Below are 21,619 nucleotides of genomic sequence, written 5' to 3' on the forward strand. Positions count from 1 at the left end.
TGTATATTTATTTATATATGCATATATGTGTGTATATGCCCTTATATTGCACACATATATGTTACTATACACACAAATTCACATACACATATACACGCATACATGCACACATGGAGAAAGACACATAATTACAGCCAACACAAGTTTCATTAGTTGCTGAAAATGCCTTAGATGGAATGCTTGGAAAAAAATATGTTCAAGATGTATTTGTCTCTAAGAGTTCTTTTACCACTCCTCTTATCTCTTTAAACTGGGAGGTTTTGACAGATTGGACTTGCAAAATGCAGTACACATGATAGCAAGTTACTCAGAAATGTCAGTATGTAAAGATCATATGGTGTCTCCTTGATCCCCAGGGAATGCTTGCTCTTATACACACACTCTCAACAGCCAAAGTAACAGGAGAATATCATGGTAAAGAATAAAATTATAAGCCATTAAATGGCAGCCTTCTTTGAGCTCTTTTCCAACAGCCAGCATCAATTCCTAAAAAGATTATTGAGTCCTCATAAAACTGGACCTCAGGTCAACAGGTAACCAACTCATGTGAAAAGTCCTATGAGAGAAATGCTGACTGAGGTCTTGCTGATTTTCTGGCCAAGAAAATAAGAAAAGAAGAGATTATTTTTAATATATTAAAGTTTGAGAATAATTTGTAAATTGTCAATAAATGTCTAGAACACAACTAAACCAACTGACAGAAACGTTGTCCATTTCATTTAATATGCTCTTGGACTTGGTGAGTGATTTTAATTGTGTCTACACAGTAGAATCAGCCTAAATCAAGCCAGCATTTCTTCATTTAATATACAAAGATAGGATTCAGGTTGACCCATTGTAATAATGAGATAATAATAATGTAATAATGTAATAATAAGACACTTTATCAGAGAGTGGGTGGAGGGATGAGTTGAGGAGGTGTGAAGAGAAGGGATGGTAGGGGAAAACAACGGATGGGGTAAAAATGCTCAATAAGAAATGGACTCATGCCAGGTGCCAGTGACTCATGCCTGTAATCCTAACTACTCAGGAGGCTGAGGTCTGAGGATTGTGGTTCAAAGCCAGCCAGGGAAGGAAAGTCCGTGAAACTCTTTTTCCAGAAAACCGGAAGTGGCACTGTAGCTCAAGTGGTAGAGCGATAACCTTGAGCTGAATTGCTGAGGGACAATGCTCAGGCCTTGAGTTCAAGTCCAGGACCAATAATGAAGAAAAAATTTGTACTCATTATCTTACTTATGTAACTGTAACCCCTCTGTACAGTATCTTTACTACATATATATATATATATATATATATATATATATATATATACACATATATATATATAAAGATATAAGGAAAACTTATGTACTTATAGGAAGTTGTATTTGTCACTCAATATCAGTAAGGTATTGGTTTTAGGACCACAGGCATATTAAAACATCGGATATTCAACTACTCTACATGAACACAATATATTATTATTTACATTAGAATCTGCCAACAACCTAGTGCAGTGTAATTACTATGAAAATTTGTACTACATTCTATGTTTGTAATAAAAAATAAAAGTATATGCACTGTCAACAGATACAAATTTTTTTCAGATAATTTTTGTCTGCATTTTGTGGATGGAATTGGGAGCACAAATTTCATCACGAAGACTGGTCTGCAAAATGTAAGAAAAAAGCTTACACACCATCATTGAATAGTACTGAACTCCAAGGAGAAGTACTTGGATTGAGACATTATCAGAAAGTGTAAGCATGCAAGTACTTTTTAGAAATACAGCTGCTAGATTTCTAATGGAGAGCTTTCATAACACTTTGTGAAACGCAAGCCAGAACCTCACTGAAGAGTAAATGGTTTTCCCTCAACTTTCTGTCATGCTCAGTCATTATCACTCAACATATAGCTAATCTTGAATAATCCTTTAATAAGAAAATGTTGGTGGAGTGTTTATATGCAGAAAACCTGGGAAGGCTAAATGTTTCCAATTAGGATAGTCTGTATTCTATGATCCAGCAGAGAGAAAACTAGATAAGCATCCATTTACAACCTTCTGCATAATTCTGATTCTGCCCATATCAGTTATCTATCCATACCTGTGCCCGAGTGAGAGGATTTAAATGACTTTAGTGTTTTAAAATTTAAATTTAAATGTGGAATGAAATTATTTCCAATGCATTACCTTAAGATATTTAGAAACAACTAAAGGTCTATAAGATTTTTGTTATTTGAAGTTAAGGGATATTGGAATTTGGTTCTCTATAGTTTAAGCAATTTTCAAAAAGAATTGGCAAAGTAAAATTTACATTTGCAGCAGACGACACTTATTAAATTTTGTATATTGAAAAGAGCACAAGCCTCAACAATATGTCAAAGCTATCCTGTTATTTATCTCTAACGGTTTATGCTTTTGGTCTCTTAATAATAAAACCAATTTTTTTTAATCTTTAGCTAGTTGTGCAAAGGGGTTTCACTCCATCATGTCAGTGTGGAATAGAGTGTATGTACATTTCATTGTACAACACATCTGGATCATTGTTAATCTTTCCACTTTTCTTCCTTCCCTTTCCCCAACCCCACCTATCCCTTCAAGTTTCCTAGTCATATTCTCACATATGTACGTTGAGTGATCTGACTATATTAGTCCAACATTTCCCCCTCCATTCTTCTGTCCTACTCCCTTTAAGCCCAGCTCCTTATTTAAGACTTATTTCAACTTCACGGTATTTTGTAAAGTATCTCTTCCTTTGGCATTTGGCTTTGGGCTTGCCAAATCCTCACTTCCATGTTTGACCTACATAAATGAGGCTATTTCTCCACATTTCCAATCTGTGAATGGCTGAGATAGGTCTCCTTTACTATTCACCTTCTGTCCTAAATTTAGAATTGGACCTTCAGGGCCATCAAATAGAGCTTTTTCACTTTCTACACACTGAAGATGGAAGGAAAATAATTTCCATGATCTCAACATTATGCTATCCATCATGAATGTCCATCACTTATGACTTCAACAGTCTAAATTTAAAGTTATGTTTTCTGCATTATATTCACACATTTTAAGTGAATATCGAGGACAATTTACCTAGTATTGGAAGTTTAGGGACGATTTTCAATTTCTGGTGATAGAAACAGGAGTCAGTTTTAATTGTGCAGAATCCACTATATAGTGAGTGCTGTAGTCTTCTAAATTTTCAATAAATTCTGAGTTACTTTTTATTAATAATTGAAACAAGTTTTATTTCAATAAGTTAGAATGAACTCCCCCCCATTTCCCCTACTAGTTCAGGTTAAGTCTCCTTTGGCTTTATTGTTTGAGGGGATGAGGGTAAACAGATGAGTGTAAACAGAAAGATGATCATTGCTCAGATATCTCCTACTTCTTCTGTTTCTGCTATTCTTTTTTAAATTTTTATTTATTTTTATTGTGAAAATATTGTACAGAGAAGTTACAAGTACATGGGCAAAATAATGAGTACATTTCTTATCAAACATTGTAGCCTCCTTCTTTATTTCCCCTTCCCATCCCTTCCCAGCCTCCCTGTTTCTGCTATCCTTGTAGAAAGGAAGACTGGAGCAGGGAACAAGAGTAATACTTGGGCAAGGGAGCATTCCTGGCATATCAATTATTGTTTCTCAGAATCACTTAAACTGCTTACTCTTGCCTTGTCTCTAACAGTAACCTAACTGTGGCTTCCTTCGTGCAGGAGTAAGCACACTAACAGGTTTTACATGTAAATTTGTATTTTATATCTCAGCTTATTACTACCAAAAATAGAAAGCTTTGGTTACATAAATGCAAAGGCGCTGATTGTTCAACAATACCTTAGTGAGGAATACACAATTCTACTCAGCTCCCCCCTCCTCTTCTATCCTTCATTCCCCTCCCCTCCCATCACTTACCCTCCCTTCCCTTCTTCTTTCTTTATATCTCTCTCCTCCATATTCATTTCTATCTTCTCTCTTTTTCTCTTCCAGTAGGAAGTGATTTGGTTTATACATACGTAATTGAACAAATATGTATTCTCCTCTTTTTGAGAATATTTATTATTAAGAAGTGAGTTCTAGCAGAGCACCAGTGGCTTACAGCTCCATACTAGGTGGGTTCAAATTTGACAATTGTAATTCAAAGCTTTTCCAAGTAGATAAACCTAAGAGATTCTTTTCTCCACTTGTGGTAAAAGGAAGAAGTGAAAGTGTGGTTCAGGAGGTATAGAGTAAGCATTGGGATTTAAAGCCCAGATTGTTAGGTTTTTAAAGAGTAGTCGAGTAAGAACCACACAAACACGAGGTATTCAGGAAAGGGGTAAGTTTTTTCATCATTCCCGCTGGCACCAGGCCATGTTGGCCCTCCATGCGGCTGGGAAAGTCCTGGGAAAGAAATGGAAAAGACCTGAGAAATTGAACATCTAGGGCTGGGCTAGGCCTTACCTATGGTATGGATGGAGAAAGGTGTGGCCACATCAAATTCAGATGCAGATGTGATATCTTCCAGGAGTGCCAGTTGCCAAGGTAACACAGGTACTGGGAGGAGACTTTGCTTGGAGGAGGGTGGAATCTGCTCGCTATCCAGAAGCAGACCTTATATTCCAGCCTTTTAATAATCATGAAATAGGGTGCGGATCCTCTCTGGCTACTTCCTGCTGACAAGGTGAATCAAAATTAGGGGTAAAAGGCTGGAATTTGGTCCCATCCCAGAGAAGGCAGTGAGCTGCAGCTGTCCTTTGGTGAGTGTGAGTCTTTAATAAAGTCTGGCGGAGGCAAGTCTCTTGGATGAAGTCTAGAGAAAGTCTCATGAGGCATTGAGGGGCTGTAAAAATTTATTAGAGAGCAAATAAATGGCAAGTGGAAGGACTTGGGGCTGAAAAATGTTGGTAGAATTGTCCCTATCTTGCGACTAGGTAGAGGAGAATTCAGGTAACAAAGGCAAGAATGTGAATTCCCATCCTGTTAAAAGGTAGACAAGTAGGAACATTAGATGGCAGGTTTCTTACTTATATTGACCTCCTGCCTCTGGTTAATTAGGAAAGGGCAGGCACAAAATGGCTGATATGACATCATCTCCTCTTACTCCTCTCCATAGTCCCTTGTTCCCCAGACTGGCTGAGTTTAGGTGCTCGTTTCTGGGATGACTTGTCTCAGTGAGTATTCATGGAGATTTTCACTCAAGGCCTGGGCACTGTGCCTGAGCACTTCTGCTCAAGGCTAGTGCTCTACCATTTTGAGTTACAATACCACTTCCAGTGTTTGGCTGGTTAGAATTAAGAGTCTTCGGCCATACTTCCAGCCTCGCTCTTTGCAGGTTAGTTGGGAGATGGAGTCTTAGGGATTTTTTCAGCCCCGGTTGGTTTGAATTGCAATCTTTGTCACAAAAACTCTTTATTATTTCCAATTACACAACATGGCGATCAAATAGAATAAGTAGAATTTACCTGGTCCTTACCAAGAATTGACCAAGTAATATCTTGCAATGACAAAACTCGTTAGATTTGAGAATCTTAGCACAGATATGCCCAATATTTTAGAATCACGTAGTCAGTACTAGAATACATAACAACAAACCAAAAAGGCAAAACTCAAAATCTAAAATTTTTTTACATTAATATTTAGACATCTTTGCTAACAAAGCACATCAGATACTTGGGCCTCAGTTACCAGAATCTGAGAAACGAGCAACTTGTTAGCAAGGTACAATAGAATAGATGGATGGAGGAGTAGTAAAATTAGTGGAAAGATATGGGTCAGATAGGACCAAACACTGAACCCACCATGTGGCCAAGATGGCAAACTCACGATGGTGAATTTCTGAAAAAAATGCAAAGAAAGCCTGAACAAAGAGATGAAGCCTAGGTTGGCTAGTCTTTGATAGGGAAGCTAGAGGAGGTCCCCAGGACCCAACTCTCATTACACTCTTCAGGACACAATCCAAAAAGTTGTAGAAAAGAAAGGGAGAGATACACGAAGTTGGACATGATTAGCAGAGAGCAAAGAGATCCTGAAAGTGAACAGACTTCTGACCGTTTACCATTGCAGAGGCAAAAATTGTCTAAACCTGAGAAGAGACTAAAAAATTAGGTGCTCTGGCTATCCAGGGAGTGCAGGAGGCATTTCAGAGGGGTTTCGTGGCACTGGAGTTACACACAGCTCCCCATTAAGGGTGTAGGAGAGAAAAATAACTAGTGAGTGAAGGTGGGCTTATTGGATGGAAGTGGAGCCACAACTTACCACTGAGCCCTCTAGGGGGAGTGGCCAAGCAACCAGAGTCAAGTGCCCTTGGCTCCAGATGTGACTGGGCTTTCAGTTAAAGGCCTAGCAGGTTCTTCGGTGTGGAACCACATCTGGAGAGAGACTGAGCGACAGAGAACCCTTAGAGAGTAGTTCACTCACCAAAATGTTCAAGCATGGAGGTGGATGCAGAGGCCAGCAAGGAATTGATTCACTTTGTCCACAGCAGACAGACCGGTTCCCAAAAGGCCTTCAGAATTGTGGTATTCCTCAGAGCGAAAAAGGGAAAAACAAACAAAAGAAAGAAAAAAAAAAGGAGAGGAATCCCACCTCCTATCCTGACTTTAAGCCTTTCCCAGATTCAAATGGCACCATTTATGTTAGGTTTTTCAAAGTGGTTGCTGAGTAAGAACGACACCACACATGAGGTATTAAGGTAAGGAGTAGGTTTATTCATCAATCCTGCTGGCACCAGGACATGTTGGTCTTCCAGGGGGCTGGGAAAGGCCTGGGAAAGACTTGGGAAAGACCTGGGAAAGAGCAGGTCTGGGCATGGGCTAGGCCTTGTCTATGGGATGGGTGAAGATAGGTGTGGCCACATCAAATTCAGATGTGACCTCAGCAGATGCAGATGTGACATCTTCCAGGTGTGCCAGTTGCCTAGGTAACACAGTTATTGGGCGGAGACTTTAATACAAGGAGGAAAGAGTCTGCTCTCCATCCAGGAGCAGATTTTACACAGGTAGAGCGCAAGGCCAGGATTTCAAACCCCAGTACCAGCACAATGTAAAAAAAATGAGTCCTTTATTTTTGAAAAGGGATATTTCTCCAAAAATTCATACCCAGGAAAATTTTCAAGGTCAAAGACTGTTTGAAAGGCTCTTTCACATCTTAAAATGATTTCTCTGTTTGATTCACATTATGGAAAATAGGAATCACAGTTCACATTAAAAAGTATGCACATTGTTGAACATTTTTAATGTTCAACAAAATGTAAAAATTGTTTATATTTTTAATGTAAAGGAAGCATGGGAAAGGAATGCACCTCATTGGGTGAATTAGGTTTGACTCACTGACAGACTTTTGCAAGTAAATGAGGGTCTGTTTACATGTAAAGAAGTCTATACAGATGGATTTCTAGGAGGGAGAACAAGCTTAGCTGCTGTCCAGGTTTGAATCAAAGTAAGTTTATTCCTATGAAATGACAAAGAGTAGCTCATCTCATAGAATTCTATGCGAACAGCAATTTGAAAAGGTTTAAAAAACCCATGTCTATGTTGTGAACAACCAAGTTTTCACAAACAAAAAAGAATTTCCTGAGCCAAAAATATATGTTAGAGCAAAAGAAACTATGTTAAATATAGTTAATGGCTGAGGGACAGGTGTAAAATTGTTCTGTAATAACAACTAACTATACATTTTTCATCAAGTCCCTAACAAGAATCTCCAAGATAGGCCTTGCTAAATCTGTCATAGAGGACTGGGTTTATGCAATTGTCAATTTTGTTTAGGGTCCAACATCTTCTATGGTCGCTTTGTTTGCAAATTGCTCACACCACATGCAGTGTCTGGAAAAACGTGCTGTCTTGCTAGACACCTAAGGGATTTTTATGCCACTTTGAATATTTATCGTTTTACTTCTTGTAATTATACCTGTCAATGTGAAGTCCTTTCTTGATAAGAATAATAGCTTCTGGAAGTGGTACCTTGGCGCCCAAGCCCAGAGTTCAAGCCCCATGACCGACACACACACACACTCACACACACACACACACACACACACACACACACACACACACATTTACTACTTTGACTCATGTTAGGTTCCTGACATGGGATATCACACAATGATCTAATAATCAAACTTTCCTCCCCAGACAATACATCCATACTTCCACACAAACAAATACACCAGATCATTCAAAATAATGAGAATAATGAACCATCTACTCCGTGATTTCATTCATTCATGATGATGCATTTTTCATATCATAATTAAAAATCTTTTTGAGTCTCTCTGATTATTAGACAAAAGTATGTTATCATATAATAGAAACTCTAGGTAAAATTACTTTTCCCTAGTTAATCTTTAATATATCATATCAAAGAATTCTCTTTCCTTCTTGCAGAGTCTGTTTCTGGCATTTTTCCCTAATGTCTAATATTAAATTACAAAGGACATGCCATATTCCTTAATTCATTTTTCCTAAAGGTTATGCTATAAAGTTGAATCTGATTTGTTTACTGATTCTAAATTAACTTTTCTCAACAACTTGTATTATTGTTTATATTGCTCCTAAAGCATTTGAAATGTCAAAAAGAACTGGATATTCACCTTAGCAATGATTGTGAATGGCAGCAATGTTTGTGGGGAAATGAAGGACTTGGAAGTATCTGGAGTGCCTAAAAGATGGCAATGCTATTTAAAGGGCTGATCGTTTAGTAATCTTTTAAAATGTGTTCTTCTGATTACATCTAAGAAGATAAAAGTATGCTTTTCATCACATTGTGGCCTGTAAAGCACTGGAATCATTTCCTTTGTACATCATATGCCCTGCTGCTACTGTAGTGAAACCCACAAACAACTGCACAGCTGTGTTAAGCTGCTCTAGATTTTGAAATTTTCTTCCAGTAGCCCTCCCTAGTGATTCAAGCCCAGACTCATGAGATAGTCACATAATCCACAATTACAAAGCACCACAATATAAAAGACCACGTGCAAAATGAGGTTCATTTTTTTCTTTATTGTTTCCTTTTTATTGATTGTCTTTTAAGGAGCGTGGGGCGGTTTATTTCTCATTATTCTTGGTGTGACTTAAATAAATTTACCAGATTTTTGAAATAAAATAGATATAAAAAGGCATATTTAGTCACAAAATAAGAGTGAATATTTGAGTGATTCTTTTCATTCTACTCCTGTTCACAGTTATTTTAAAGTAACTTTGAGATGAGACAAGCATATGTGTAAATTGCCACGCACCAAGCACACAGGACTCTGGAATCTTTGGGCTTTGATTTCTATATCAACTTCACCTAGAAAAGAAGATAATCAATTGCTTTATGTCTTAAGTAATCTACTTAAAACAAGTTTTCTTAATTTTATCAATACATCTCATAATCTATGGAATTGATGCATTGCATAAGTATTTGATTTCTTATTTCCACTACATTAATATTACACTTATTTTAGTTTTTTGCACAAGAAATAAAGACATTCTTTTTTTTTGCGGGGGGGCGTTCGTGGGGCCTGAACTCTGGGCCTGGGCACTGTCCCTCAGCTCTTCAGCTCAAGGCTAGCACTCTACCACTTGAGCCACAGCACCACTTTCGGCTTTGTTATTTTTGCTTATGCGGTGCTGAGAAATCGAACCCAGGACCTCAAGCAAGCAAGGCAAGCACTCTACCACTGAGCCACCTTCCCAGCCCAATAATGACATTCTTGAAGATAAAACATTCCTGTTTTCCTTTTTTTTTATTTTCTTTTTTAAAAAATATTATTTCATTTTTTTGTGTGAACCTATTGTACAGAGGGAATACAATTACATGGGCAGGATAATGCATACAGTTCTTATCAAGCATTGCAGCTTCCTTCTTTATTTAACCTTCACATCACTCCCCACCTCCCCCCTACCTCCCCTCCACGCAATTCTCCCAACTCCCCCCTCCCCCCAACCACCGCACCAACTGTGTAAAGCTCGTTTTCGACATGACAACTTGTACTTCTCATTGTTGCAACAGGTTCACCTGTATCCTCAAACGACTTGTTTTTCCCCATTTCCTCCACAAGTTGTACTGACAACAAATATAGTAAAAGCAGGGGTTATACTGTGGGGGAGGGACATACAAAGCAACAAAGAGATAATCTTATAAATGTGTTAGAAACAAATGCATGAAATAAAAATACATTAAAATTCATATCTAAGGGTTCATTTTCCTAACATCCTATTATCTGATCTGCAAATAAGAGAAACCATGGGACCTATGTTTCTTTGGGCCTCGCTTACTTCACTTAATATAATTTTTTTCAAGTTTTTCCATTTCCTAACAAATGGGGCAGTCTCATTCTTTATGATGGAGGCATAGAATTCCATTTTGTATATATACCAAATTTCTTGTTCCATTCATCTACTGAGGGGCATCTAGGTTGGTTCCATATCTTAGCTATGGAAAATAATGCTGCAATAAACATAGTTGTGCTGGTAGCTTTAGTGTGGTCTTGTTTGTAAACATTTAGGTAAATGCCCAAAACCGGGATTGCTGGGTCATAGGGGAGCTCTATATGAAGTCTTTTCAGGAACCTCCATACTGCTTTCCAAAGTGGATGAACAAGTTTACGCTCCCACCAACAATGAAGTAAGGTTCCCTTCTGTCCACATCCCCTCCAGCATCTGTTGTTGTTAAGAGTTCTTAATTATAGCCATTCTAACTGGGGTGAGGTGGTATCTCAATGCTGTTTTGATTTGCATTTCTTTTATGGCTAGGGAGGTTGAGCATTTTTTCATGTGTCTATTGGCCATCCTATTTTCTTCTTAGGACAAGTTTCTCTTCAAGTCTTTAGCCCACTTATTTATTGGGCAGTTGTTTCTTTGAGGATTTGTTGTTGGGGGATTTAATTTTTTGAGTTCCAAGTATATTATAGATATGAGACCCTTGTCTGCTGTATGGCTAGTGAAGATCTTCTCCCAATCTGTGGGGTTTTTATTGATCTTGCTAGCTATGTCCTTTGCCATGCAGAAGCTCTGCAACTTCATGCAATCCCATTGGTCCAACCTTTCTTTGATTTGTTGGGTTTCCTGGTCTCTATTCAGAACATTTCAGACGGAGCCAAGGAGAACTGGGGTTTCTCCTATTCCATCCTGTAATGTTTTCAGAGTGTCTGCATTGACTTCGAGGTCTTTGATCCATTTGGAGTTGATTGTAGTGCAGGGTGATATATAAGGATCTAGCTTTAGTTTTCTACATATTGTTAACCAATTTTGCCAGCACCATTTACTGAAGAGGCTCTCTTTCTTCCATTTTATTTTTTTAGCTCCCTTATCGAAGATTAGATGGCTATAGGTCTGTGGGTTCATTTCTGGATTTTTAATTTTATTCCATTGGTCCTGAGGTCTGTTCTTATGCCAATACCAAGCTGTTTTGATTACTATGGCTTTATAGTAGAGTTTGAAATTTGGTACAGATATTCCTCCAGGAGTGTTCTTTCCGATGAGGAGCGTTTTTGCTATTTGGTGTCTTTTATTGTTCCACATGAATTTTTGGATTGCCCCTTCTATTTCCTTGAAGAATGAGGTTGGAATTTTGATAGGTATCACGTTGAATTTTTAGATAGCCTTGAGAAGCATTGCCATTTTCACGATGTTAATCTTTCCAATCCAGGAGCATGGGAGGTTTTGCCATTTGCTAAGTTCTCTGTTGATGTCCTTTTTCAAGATTTTAAAGTTTTCATCATAGAGGTCCTTCACTTCTTTGGTAAAGTTAATTCCTAGGTATTTTATTTTTTGTGGGGCTCTTAAAAATGGAGTTGCTTTCCTAATTTCAGCCATACTTTTCTCATTGTTGGCATACAGAAAAGCTATTGATTTGGGGGGGGGGGTTAATTTTATATCCTGCTACTTTGCCAAAGTTTTGAATCAGCTTGAGTAATTTGGGAGTGGAGTATGTGTGATTCTTTAAATATAAGATCATGTCATCTGCAAAGAAGGAGAGTTTTATTTCTTCTTTCCCTATTTGGATCCCCTTTATGTCTGCATCTTGTCTTATTGCTGTAGCTAGGCATTCTAATACTAGATTGAAGAGAAGTAGACAGTGTGGACATTCTTGTCTTGTTCCTAAGTTAAGAGGAAATGGCTTTAGTTTTTCACCATTAAGTATAATGCTGGCTGTAGGTTTGTCATATACAGCCTTTATTATATTGACGAATGTTCCATGGATTCCTAACTTTTCCAAAACCTGCATCATAAAGGGGTGTTGGATCTTGTCGAATGCTTTTTCTGCATCTATTGAGATAACCATGTGGTTTTTATTCTTGCTCCTGTTGATGTGATAAATAATTTATTTGATTTGCGTATATTGAACCAGCTTTGCATCCCTGAAATGAATCCTGTTTGATCGTGGTGTATGATTTTTTGGATGAATAGTCGAAGTTGATTGGCCAAAATTTTTTTGAGAATTTTTGCATCAATGTTCATCAAAGAAATGGGTCTATAGTTCTCTTTCTTTGATGAGTCCCTTCCTGGTTTTGGGATGAGGGTTATGATGGCTTCATAGAATGTGCTCCTCCGTAGTGAACTTTCTCTTTCAATCTCATTGAAGAGTTGGAGGAGTATTGCTGTGAGCACTGCTTTGATGTCCTTGTAAAATTCTGCTGTAAAACCATCTGGTCCTGGACTTTTCTTAGCTGGGATGTCTTTTATTGCTGTTTCTATTTCAATGCTTGATATGGGCTGGTTAAGGTGGTTTAACTCATCTTGGTTTAGTTTTGGCATGTCAATATTTGCTAGGAAAAGGTCCATTTCTGTCAAGTTCTCAAACTTATTAGCATAAAGTTTTGAGAAGTATTCCCTTATAATGTTCTGAATCTTGGTTGTTTCCGTGGTGATGTTTTCATTCTCATCGCTGAGTTTATTTATTTGTGTGTGTTCTCTTCTTTTTCTGATAAGATTTGCTAAGGGTCTGTCAATGTTGTTAATTTTTTTGAAGAACCAACTCTTTGTTTTGTTGATTCTTTCTATAGTTTTTTTGGATTCTAATTCATTTAATTCTGATTAAATTTTAATTATTTCTTTCCATCTAATGGATTGAGGTTTACCTTGCTGCTCTTTTTCAAGGAGGTTTAGCTGTGTCTTGGTTTCAGATCTCTCCAATTTGTTGATGTAGGTGCCCAGAGCTATAAACTTGCCTCTGAGTGCTGCCTTTGCTGTGTCCCAGAGGAGCTGGTAATTTGTCTGTTCATTTTTGTTGAATAGCATGAACATTTGAATGTCCTTTCTAATCTCTTCCATGACCCACTCGTGATTCAGCAGTGTGTTGTTTAGCGTCCATGTGATACCGAACTTTTTTTGGTGGCTTTTGGTGTTGAGTTCTAATTTTATTCCCTTGTGGTCAGAGAGAATGCAAGGTATAACTTCAATGTTTCTGAATTTAGATAAGTTTTCTTTGTGGCCTAAAATGTGGTCTAATTTAGAAAATGTTCCATGTGCTGCTGAGAAAAACGTGTATTCTGATGCTGCTGGGTGAAATGTTCGGTAGATGTCTGTAAAATCTAGTTGATCTATGCAGCTGTTTCGAGCTGTGGTTTCTCTGTTGTGTTTTTGCCAGGTTGATCTATCTAGTGGGGAGAGTGGTGTGTCAAAATCCCCAACAAGTAATGTCTTTGGATGTTTATGGGATTTGAGGGAAAGTAGTGTTTCTTGGATAAATTTGGGTGCTCCATTGTTTGGTGAATAGATATTTAGAATTGTAATATCCTCCTGAAGGAGAGATCCCTTAATTAGTATGTAGAGACCTTCTTTATCTCTTCTCACGAATTTTAATTTGAAGTCTATTTTATCTTATATTAGGAATGCAACTCCTGCCTGTTTATGGGGGTCGTTTGTTTGGTAAATTTTGCTCCAGTCTTTCACATTGAAAATGTGTTTGTTTTTATGGGCAAGATGTGACTCTTGAAGGCAGCAGATAGAAGCATTTGTTTTTTAATCCAACTAGACAGTCTATGTAGCTTAATTGGAGAGTTAAGTCCGTTATTGTTAAGAGATAGGACTGACATGTATTTGGGACTTTCTACCATGTTTTCACCTTCTTGGGGGTTGCAAAAACAGGGTTCTTCCTATGGTTCTTGGATTCTCAGTTTGTTTGATGAGTCTTGGCTTTTATTGTGGTCTTGTTGGTTTTCTATGTGTAGGACATCTTTAAGAATCTTTTGTAGGGCTGGTTTGGTGGAGATGTATTGTTCCAATTTTTCTTCGCTATGGAAGGTTTTTATTTGGCCTTCAGTTATGAAGGAAACTTTAGCTGGGTACAGTATTCTTGGTTGATAGTTGTTTGTTTTTAGGGCTTGGCATACATCATTCCAGGCTCTTCTTGCTTTGATTGTCTCTGCGGAGAGATCTGAGGAGATTCTAATTGTTTTCCCTTTGTAGGTGATTAATATTTTCTCCTTGACAGCTTTAAGGATCTTTTCCTTGGTCTGGGTTGATCCAGTGTGGATTATAATGTGACAGTGTGATGTCCTATCCTGGTCTGGTCTATTTGGGGTTCTAAAAGCTTCTTGTATCTGAATAGGCCTATCTTTTTGCACGTTTGGGAAGTTCTCTGTTAGGATCCTGTTGAACAAATTTCCTAGAACATTAACTTCTGTTTCTAGGTGCTCCTCTACAGCCATTATTCTTAGATTAGGCCTTCTGATGGTGTCTTCCAAGTGTTGGATAGATCTATCATATTTCTTGGACATGTCTCGGATGTTTGTATGTTCTTTCTCTATAATATCTCGGCTGTCTTCAATCCCTGAGATTCGATCTTCTGCATGGTCTCACCTGCTCTCAAGTCTTTCTACTTTGTTTTTTTATCTCTTTTCCTTCTAATTGGTCAGCTTTGATGGCTTCAAATTCTTTGTTGAAGCTTTGTTTTAGATCTTGTATGAACTTCTTTACTTCCTTAATTTGGTGTTCAGTGTATATTCTCAGATCAGATAGTTGATTGGTTATGGTTTCCTTGGACTCCCATTCCTTCTGTTGGTTTCCATTCAGCATTCCCTTTGTGGTATCCCTGACTTCCTTCAGCTCTTTTTTAATGGATTCCATGAATACCTTTAGTGATCTTTGTGTATTCTCTTCCTGCTCTCTCAGTTCCTGTATTACTTTTTGATTATCTTCCTCCCGTTCGTGGTATTCCTGTAGTTCTCTTTGAGTGTAATCAGCCTGCTCACGCCATTACTGCCTTTCTCTTTGAGTATTCTCAAGCTGCTCACGCAAATCCTGTATCAGTTTTTGAGTATCTTCTTCACGCTTATGATATTCCTGTATAAACTTTTGGATTGCCTCCTCTCTCTCCCTATCACGCTCATACAGATTCTTTTGTATGTTTTCCATCTTTTCATTTATCATGTTTGCCAGCAGTGTTTGTAGAACTATTTGGGAACTCTCCTCTGGATTATTCATTATCTGTTCTGTCCCCTGATTATCCAGATTGGGAATTGAGATACCCGGATTTCCCATTTTTCTTGTGTTTTTCCGGCTTACTCTGCCCATTTGAGATGAAAATACCAACAGTTTTGTGCTAGAACACTATCTTAAGGCAAGCATCAATCAAAGTCTGAATTTGCAAAGTCTATATTATACAGATATTTCATATTATTTGAATTTTAGAAGCTCCATTTAACAAATTAACGTTTATACATTTATTTAGTTATTAAAATTGAACGTGCAGTGTGAAAAATAGTGTTCATTTTTATGAAAAAAAATACACTCAAAGGTTTAGATGACAGAATCTTTGGACAAATTGAAATATTCTATTATTCAAAAACGAAAAATAATAATTAATTAAATTTCTCATGTAAACTAAAAGCAACAGGCTCTGTCAGCCTTAATGAAGCAATTTTATATTACATTAAATATTATATACTTTGGTCACATAATTTTCTCTTTTTAAACATAAACTATATTTGACAGAAAAAAGTAGATTCATAAATTTTGGGGTATATAAAAATCTCAGTTATTGGTCAAGTATTTCTAAGGTTTGAATAACAAGTCCTTTCAGAAACACTGAATTTCATGTATTTTATGTCAATAGTGATTTTAGAAATGAATCAATCTCAATATGAGATAACTAAAGCACGAAATTCCATCAGTTATCCAATTATTCCAACAGACTTTAATAGAACTTATTTTTGAATAGCTACTCTCTATAGAATAACTAAGAAATAAATGATCATGATAGTATTTATTGTTCCTTCATCTATAAAGAAAGAACCTCACTATCGATGACACATACTTGAATAGAAATGCCATAAAATTATGAAAAATTCAAGTCATTATGATTTAGATGTAATAATCAAAAGTGAAATCTCTTGAAGCTTCCTTATCTGTTAAATAAAAAGCATTTGCCCTCTAAATATTTCATTCATTTCTCCAGCAATGGTATAACCAAACCACCTTTACTCCAAATAGTTTCTCTGATTAAGTCAAGTAAATATTTAGGAACAGAAGTTATCACAATTGTATAGAAGTATCTACCCACCACGCAATAAATTAAATCTTAAATCAAAAAGGATTGGGATTAATAATTAGCTTTCACTGTGTTGCCATAAAGAAGTGAACCCTTTCAAGTGGGCATAGTCATAAAGATTTGGTCACTGAGAACTTGTGATCAAAGAGAATGTTAAGATCAAATTCCTTTCTTCCTCTTCCTTCTTTTAATTCTCTTTCTCCTTCTCCTTTTCCTTCTCCATCTCCCTCTTCCCCTGCTCCTCTTTCTCCCTTCCCCCACTCCTATTCAACCTTTTCTTTACTTCCTCGCTTCCATGAATACAAATAATCCATCACTTGTTCCTGACATGGGGTATTGTGCCACCAGCAATGCAAAGCAATGAGGATAAGAAACATAAAATGAAATGTGTAAAACAAGAAGTCAAGATTTATCTTTCCTCCTTTTAAGTTAAGTTTATAATGTATTTTGTCATATTAATAGGAGACTGAAACAGCATGTTCTCATTTATTGTAAGTGATAAGATTTACTGGAAAAAAAATCAGACCAACATCGCCCTAATGAAATAATTGATTAAATTAATATTATATTAGAACAAATCTACTTTAAAATATTAGATATAATTGAATAAGAGGCAAAAAATCACCTCTATGATTTCTTACGAAAAGACAGCAGAATACGATCTGTTAACAAAAATGGGTCCCATGGAACAATGGGAAACAAAATCTACACCTACAGATTGTGATATAGCTAGAAATTAGTTTTCACTATGCTAAGTCTTTGACATTTTAGGTTTGTTTACACAGCTACTGTCATCTCTTAGGAAATGACTTTATTAATACTCAAGGGTTTGCAGCTTATAACCCAGCAACAAATAATGCTTCTAAATGTAAAAAGGCAGGGGCTTCTAGTTCAAAGCCTTGGCTTGGTGCCAGCTTAGTAAGTTATAGCTGCACCAGGGAAGAGGGGTAAAACATGAGTGGGTATAAAAAAAAAAAAGCACTGGTCTGAAGCCTCAAAATAAGGACCCCATTCTGTGTGGACCAAACAGTCTCTAACATGAGGTTCTTTTTAAATTAACAAGCACAATTTTAGATTTTTGCAGAGTGAGATGATGCATAGTTACAGACGAAGTCTGACATGTCAGGTAATCCAGTCTGCTCTTTCACAAGTTACCCAATAGCCAGGTTTCAACACGTATGACTAAAATGAGATTGTCCAAATTATACTGTGACTTTTACCTCTCATGAATCAAAATTCTGTCTAATAATTTCTGTCTTCCAGATGTTTTCACAATATTTCTCATGATCTTTTCTACTATTTTGTCTTCATTATTGATACTCATACTACTTTTTTGTTGTTGTCTTTTGTGTATATGCCATTTTTAGTGCTTGAACTCAATGTTTAATTGTCTTCCTTGTATTTTTTGCTCATGGCTGAGGACACGCTATTCTTTGTGCCACATCCTCACCTTCTGCCTCCTGCTGGATAATTGGAGATAAGTTTTCACATTTTTGTCTGTTTGGACTGATATTGAGCTAAAATATTCAGGTGTTAGCTTCCTGAGTTTCGGTGATTCTACACATGAACAACTAACACCAAGCTTTGCTATACTATTATTTTAATTATGTCTTGGAGAAAGTGAAGTCTATTTGCATTAAGTGTGCAATTTTCAAATACAAGTTTGAATATACTTGATATAATGTAACTGTTATCAATTTTAACAGTTAAATCAATGAATGCTAAACATTCCCAAAGAAATGTAATTGAAAAAATGCATAATTATTTTCTTTAAACAAGTAAAGGAACTATGAATTTCTTTCACTTTACAATTCATGTTTTATATAACTTTAATTAGCAAACTTCCATGACTAAAAGTAAATATATTAATTTTTTACTACAAGAAGCAAAGTGATTGTACTTAAGAATAGATATTTCATCACAGCCAGGAGATAAGTTTTTGAGCATTCTCCCCATAAAGAAATGTTACATGCAGAAATTAATGGATATGATGTGACTTGATCATTAAACAACATATAAATGAATGGGAGTATCACTCCATACTTCATAAATGTGTAAAAAATAATTATGTTGCTAGGCGCCAATGGCTCATACTTGTAACCCTATTTACTAAGGAGGCTGAGAGGTGAGAATCATGGTTCAAAGCCAGCCTAGGCACGAAAGACCATGAGACTCTTATCTCCAATGACCCACCAGAAAACTGGCTGTGGCTCAATTGTAGTTCACTTGTCTTGAGCTGAAGACCTGACTGACATCGTCCAGGTGACGATTTCAAGCTCCATGACCGACAAAAATTAGAAATAAACAGTTACAAATAAACTAATATTTTGGTATAAATGTTAAAATATGTATTATAAAAACCTTTAAATCCTCACTAGATATGCTAGTTTATATAAACGTAGAGAAGTTAACTCTGGTTTTAAATGTCATTGAATCAATTGTGTAAATCACACATTTCTCACTCAATATATATTTGTATGTTTATATACTTATAGGCCATAAGTATAATTAACTGATATGTGATAGGGAGTGTTGTTTTAGGAATCTCCCTTGGCTTTCTAACATTAACCCTTCTACTCTAAAATAAATAGTCTCTCTAACCTTGTAAGAGGTTTCATCTCATTGAAGCAGAAAAATATAAACCATAATCATTTTTTGGAACAACTGTAACATTTTACATGCATTTCACTTAGTTTAAGAACCAAAACATTCAAGTCATCTTAACTGTACAAGTAATAACAAAATGTCTTCTGAGCTTTTCAGTCTCTTAAGAGATGAAAACCTTTAATTATATATATTTTTTTTTCTGCCTAACGTCCTATTCCTTAGAAAGATCTTTTGTGTTACCTTGTGTTCCTGATTAGAAGACAGGAACAAAAGCAATAATGAAAATAGCCAAGGAAAATATTTGAAACAATTATAAAACAATCGCCGACACTCCTGTATTCACTGGTTTTAATGAGAATATACGTTAAAGTATCACGTTTTTGTTTTCATTTAAAGAGCAATAATTAAACTTCAATTAACAGTGAAGAAGGGAACAGAAAACTGAAGACAGCTTGACTTTGAACAATCCAACATAAGTAAAATGGAGTTATCTTTTTTCTTTGTAGTTGCCAAAATAATAGAGAGCAACACCCAAAGGCAAGGAAACACCTAAGCCAAAGCAGTAAACGTTTGTCTATAAAATAATGGTGAGGGTCTGACTCGTTCAAAGTCAGGCTTGCAAAGAGGAAAAGTGTATTTGCTTTAGTGTGAACGATAAAAAAAATATAAAAATTCTTTATTGAAATTTTACATATCTAGACTAGGACTTCTTGTGTTGGAGAAGAGGAAAGGTATGAAAAAGTTCAAGATTGTTTGACTATTCCCCAAGATCATTCTACTTTATCAGATATAGCAATGCAAGTTGCCTTGGTTACTCTTAGTATCATGCTTGTTTACATTTAGAAGCATTATTTGTTGCTGGGTTATAAGCTGCAAACCCTTGAGTATTAATAAAGTCATCTCCTCAGTGATGAAAGTAGTTAAAATGTCAAACACTTAGCATAGTGCAAACTATTTTCTAGCTATATCACAATCTGTAGGTGTAGATTTTTTTCCCATTGTTCCATAGGACCCATTTTTGTTAACTTCTTTTTCACCATCTGGTGATCCTATAACATCCTATACCATCCTGCAATTGCTTATCTTTACTGGATTCTCTAATTTATGTTGGAAAGTTAGGAAGGAGAGAAGATTGAGTTACTGTTTCAGTTTTACCTTATTTTTTTATTAACTTAGAAACTGTAAATCAAAATAACATAACTTATCTTTATAATAAGAGGAGACAGATTTCATTTCTATATTCTTACCCTAGCTTTCTAGATAACTTTGGTACTTAGTGATCCCCAAATATTAAAATGAAGATAGGGAGCTTCTTGTTTAAATATTATTTAGGAATTCAAGACTACATTAATGCAAGGCCCTTAGTAGTATGTACATCATAAATGTGTATAAAGCTGGTGACAACTTTTTCTTATTCTCAGAAACTAGGATACGTGGTATCCTTGTAGTTGCATCAGGAAAAGGCTGTATTTGATTTAGCTTACTAAACCAACTCTGCTGTAAAATATTTCTACAAGATAATTGTCTTGAATGATCTGTACTTATCATTTACATTTCTAAAGGACAGTAATCAAAATAACTCTCACTAGATTAAAATAGAGCCTCCTACAGAGCTAAAATATTTTTCAGGTGATTCTAGTGGAAAAGGCATTTACTTCCTATTCCGCTTTCCAGAACCTTCAGTATGTTTGTTCTTGTCTTTCCCTTAATCTTCTAATGTAGCATTTTACATCTTTCTGTTGATTCTTACCTAATGATGTCCCTTTCGAACTACAGCTGGGACTTTTGAGTATAATTTGCCAATCTGAAAATTATTCAAATTTGTGTTCCTTGGGTAATGAAAGGTGATTATTTTACAAACTTATATATAAAATGTAAATCTACATTTGATTGATTAGATATTTCGGGACTATAGATATTTTCAGAAGGAATATTACTGCCTACCACAATGAGTGCATAAGCATTCCTTCTACAGGTTATAACCTGTTACCCTTTCCTTAATTTTGAACAAAATATTTCTTCAATAAAATATAACTAGAAAAAATTTGGCTCCTGAAAGCATTTAATCCTGATTAAAAATTGTCATTTACTAGAAATCTTAAATATCAGACAGCAGCTCCTGAAGCAGTTCTGGCACTATCACTTTTTGTATATTCTCCTTACAATCTTCTCTTTTCAAGAGCATTTGATTGTTATTATTTTGGAATTATGGTTAATAGTTATTTGACTGCTATTTTTAAATAATGCACCACCAATACTCCTTCTCGTCTTTTAACTTGTTTATGTGTAATCTATTTCTGAAAGAAACACGGCTATTTGAATTACATGAACTGCTTATTGAAGTGTGGAGAGGAAAAGAAGAAAAAAGATGCCCCTGTGTGTATGTCATGTTGAAAATTTACCTAAAAGCTATTTTCTTAACATCATATGTTTTTTCATTTTTTTTGGATTCTGATAAAATTTAGCCTCTCAACTCACACAATGCTAATGCTGTCTTATTTCATGCCTACTAAAAGCAAACAACAAATTAGTATATATTTTAAATTTTTTAATTGTTAAAATTATTATTTATTAAAAAACA

The sequence above is a fragment of the Dipodomys merriami genome, unplaced genomic scaffold, assembly GCF_024711535.1.
Source record: "Dipodomys merriami isolate MVZ:Mamm:240054 unplaced genomic scaffold, mDipMer1.0.p SCAF_390, whole genome shotgun sequence".
Classification (NCBI taxonomy): Eukaryota; Metazoa; Chordata; class Mammalia; order Rodentia; family Heteromyidae; genus Dipodomys; species Dipodomys merriami.